The 4,277-nt window shown below is 35.9% G+C and overlaps 1 pseudogene; it reads right to left on the reverse strand.

Annotated features, from left to right (window-relative positions):
• Nucleotides 1–330: 330 nt before the first annotated feature.
• LOC124965735 (ras-related protein Rab-5C-like) lies at nt 331–1,041 on the reverse strand (annotated as a pseudogene).
• Between the last annotated feature and the right edge of the window lie 3,236 nt (nt 1,042–4,277).

Consider the following 4,277-nt stretch of genomic DNA (forward strand, 5'->3'; position numbering starts at 1 on the left):
GACCCCACAGACAAGGGGAAGGGGCTGGAGCATGTGGCTACTACCAGCAAAGGACAAAGGGGAGAGTATAGTAGAAAGGGGGGAAGTGGGAAGAGCAGATCATATATATTTAAAAAGTGACTTAAGACTTAAAATTGAATTAGTATTTGTACAGAAAGGTGCAGGTGGAATAACCCCCTTTGGCCTAGGATCAAAGTTATTCAGAGAAATCATGATGGGCCCCACCCCTGCCCCCAGTGGTGGCATAAGTTGTTAAGTGCAATAGGTTAGAGTGGATTCCAGTCCGGTCATTCAGGTGGAGGAGGTGGGGGCAGTGCAGGCAAGGGGGGCTCAATTACTGCAACACTGGCTCCAGCTGGCTGGGTTGTTCTTCTGGAGGTCCATTACTTGGTTCTGGCCTGGAGCACCGGCTGCATTCTGAGGTTCATTCTTGGGAAGGTTCTTAGCTATTGCCATGAAAATTTCATTCACATTCATTGCAATCTTTGCTGATGTCTCCATGAACAGCAAACATGTCATCTGCATAGGCCTGTGCTTCCTGGAACTTCATGGCTCTCTTGCTGGCCAGGTCTGCCTTGTTACCCGCGAGTGCAATGATGATGTTGGGGCTGGCCTGCCTCTGTAACTCCTTCACCCAGTTCTTGGCCCATGCAAATGTAACTGTGTTGGTTATGTCAGAGACCACGATGGCAGCCTGGGCCACAGGGGTAGTACATGGGGCCAGGCTGTGATACCGCTCCTGTTCAGCTGTGTCCCAGATCTCAAACTTAACTTTTGTGTCATCCAAGCAGACAGTCTGTGTAAGGAAGGCTGCTCCGATCGTGCTCTCCTGGTACTCACGGAATTGTCCCTTGACAAAGCGGAGGACGAGACTGGATTTGCCTACTGCAGACTCCCCAAGCAGGACCAGCTACAACTGAAATCTTGTTCCCAGCAGCTTGTCGGTTGAGTCGTTCTGCTCCTCCCCCATCTGCCATGGCCAGTCCTGCTGTAATGGTACCAGTGAGAGTGGGGGTGGGGGCCTGTGCTACACAGAGAGGCACTTAGTAGGGAGAGGCCTCCAATGCGGCTACAGGGTAGTGACATTACTTGGGGCCAGGGCTCCTACAGACTCCAATCCTCTTCCGCCAGATGCGTCCCAGTCTCCAGCCTCCACTTCCCAATATCTTCCTTTTCTTAATGATGATAATAAGTCCTTTAATCTGTATCATAGCAGTAAGAGGCAAGTTCTACTAGTGCCCTCATTTTGAAGATGATATGGTTAAGTGGTTTGTGTTTTCATGCAGTTGTCTAGAGAAATGAAGAAGACTGATTCATGCAAGATCCCAATGTGATATTTGTGTTATTATACACTTCTGCTTCACCTAAACTATCCTTTATAAATATCTACTGTGTGCCCTTATGGAATTAAAATTAAATATGAACCCTATGACAAAGTTGATGTCTCCTTCTACAGGTTCAGGGGAAGTGGGGGCATAACTCTATCCTTTCATTCTGTGATTTCAACTTAGAACCTCTTTCAGGTGAAATTCCAATGGGATGCAAGTAAAAAAAAGAAAACTGCTTAGTATAAATGTTTTAATTAGGGGATGAAAAGAAAATAGGGATTTTTAAATAAATGGTAGGTGAAGCATGAAGTTGACTCAAGTTCAAAGATTGTGGCAGAGTTTGTGTCTTCTCTTTCTTATTTCTACCTCTCTCTCCCTCTCTCTCTGACCTGAAGACTTGCTCCTATATTAATATGTTTTCTTCATGGCCAACTGAGTATCAAGGTGGAGATGGGTATGACTTTGGTGGTAACAGATGGATAGAAATGTTGCCCTGACTACACAGTAAAACAAAATTTATATCAGCTTCTTGTGTAAGCAAAAGTAGGTTAGCTCAGACTTCAACAGGAGGTAACTTTGGTTTCAAACTGAAATGCAACAATTTGTCATCCATGCTTATGTTTATGTTAATAAAGGTGGAGCACAGAAATAGCCTAAAGTTATTCATGATTCACAGATGATATCAGGACCCTCAGATGTGTTTCAGTATAATGGATGTTTCTATCAAGGAAAAAATTTATACAAGTCTTCATTGTCACAGTTTCTCTCTTAAGTAGACTCTTATTGACTACCTTGCTCATTCTTAACTTTATTTCAAGTGTTTTGTAATACTTAATATTAATTATTTTATAATAGTTTTAACTACTTAAGCTTTTCTTTTTTATTGTCATCTCCATTTGGTTAATTTTTATTAACTGATATATATTCATATATATTCTCTTATTAACTTTTATTAATTGCTATATATTCATATATATGCTCACATATAGAAATCTATAATTCTAATAGTTTTCAGTCATTTCCTTGGATTTTTCAAATAATTTTCACATGAGCAAATAATGATAGTGTTGACTACTACATTCTGTTCTTTATACCCATATTAGTCTTAACCTACACCGTCAGTGGAATGTTAAAATATAGTTTATTAGTTTAGTGATAGAGGTTAGGTAGTCCTGAATTTTAATGAGAATGTATCAATTCTCCAGCAATTAATTTATTGCTTATTAAATTATTTGCCACTTTTCAAATGCCCATTATTGACTAGACATTATATCTGGAACAGAAAATTCTTACTTAGGATTCATCTTTAAAATTGATATAAATTACTGAATTGAAGAAGTGTTGTACTTTATTAAGGATTTTTTTTTAGTAATAGATGGTTAATATCTAATTCACTGATTGTTTTTAATCAATTATATAATTAATTATGCCTAAACTGGGTGCAGTGGCACATGCCTGTAATCCCAGTGTTGGGAGAGGATGAGGCAGAAGGATCGTGAGTTCAAAGCCAGCCTCAGCAATGGGGAGATACTGAGCCACTCAGTGAGATACTGTCTCTAAATAAAAACAAAATGGGCTGGGAATGTGAATAAGTGGTTGAGTGCCCCTGAGTTCAATTCCTGATACAAAAAAAAAAAAAAAATGCTAAAGTAATTTTAAATGGTAAAATATCCCAGTTTTCATAATTAAATTTTCAGAATATAATTTATCACTGGGGAAAGACTTTGTTTTAAAATTTAAATGATTCATGAATATTTGAGATTTTTTAGTTGCCCCATATTTGCATATAAAATTAGGTTATATGGAATATATATGATATAATTTAAATGTTAAAATAGTGTATATATGTGAATATTGAAAATGGTTATTCTAAGCAGTAAAATTATGAATTTTTAAATTTTTGTCTTAATAATGTCAGTAGTCATTAAAATTACTGAAAAGAATATATATTGATTTTCAAATGTATTTTTAGTGATTCACAAAAGTCCTCTGGCTACCAATAAAAAGTAAAGAAATGAAATTTGAAAAAATTCACCAAAATGTGTATATAAAATGTAAATATGGATATATCAATATGCTTAAATTCACTGGTAAATCAGAAAATTAAAATGGATTGAAAATGTCTGGGTCTCTATTTTAGGATTAAAAAATACTCTCAAGTGTAAACAAGAGCTTTGAGAGAGTTAAAAATCTTTTGCTTAGAAACAAAGTAAGAAGGTACTCTTTCAATATTGGTTTTCAGCATCTTATCTCATCCTAGCTAAAGATTAGGACAAATAATGAAATAACTAGTAAGAATAAAACTTTGCAGTGACATAATTGTCTATGTAGAAAAATCATAAAACCAACAAAAATAATAATGGAGCTAGTAGGCAATTATAACAAAGTTGGAAAATATGAGGTTAATATTAGAAAGTGCATTATTACCTATATTTTAAGGAAAAAAGTGAAAATTGAGATTAAAAACAATAGTATTTACACTAGCACCCACAAAATGCAATAAAATATATCCAAGGTCTCTATGGGAGAAATTGCATCTAATGAAATAATGCAGAGAACTGAATCAGTGTAGAAATATTCCACATTCATGGTTAAAAGACTCAATATTGCTAAGAAATCAGTTCTTCTGAAATTGACTTTTAAATTCAATGCCATTGCAATAAAATTCCAAAATATTATTTTGTGGTTACTGACAAAGTGATTATAAAGTTGTTTTGGAAAGATAAAAGATTCAAGTTGACAATATGAATTCACAACTTCAAGACATATTATGGATCTGTGGTAGTCAAGGCAGTATGGTATTGCTGTAAGAAAGAATAGTTGGATGAATAAGACAGAACAGAGAACCCAGAAACAAACACACTTGAATATAGTCTTCTGATCTTTGACAAAGGATCAAAGGTAATTCATTCATCAAATGTTAGCCTTTTCAAGTAATTGAATAACTGG

The sequence above is a fragment of the Sciurus carolinensis genome, chromosome 15, assembly GCF_902686445.1.
Source record: "Sciurus carolinensis chromosome 15, mSciCar1.2, whole genome shotgun sequence".
Taxonomy (NCBI): Eukaryota; Metazoa; Chordata; class Mammalia; order Rodentia; family Sciuridae; genus Sciurus; species Sciurus carolinensis.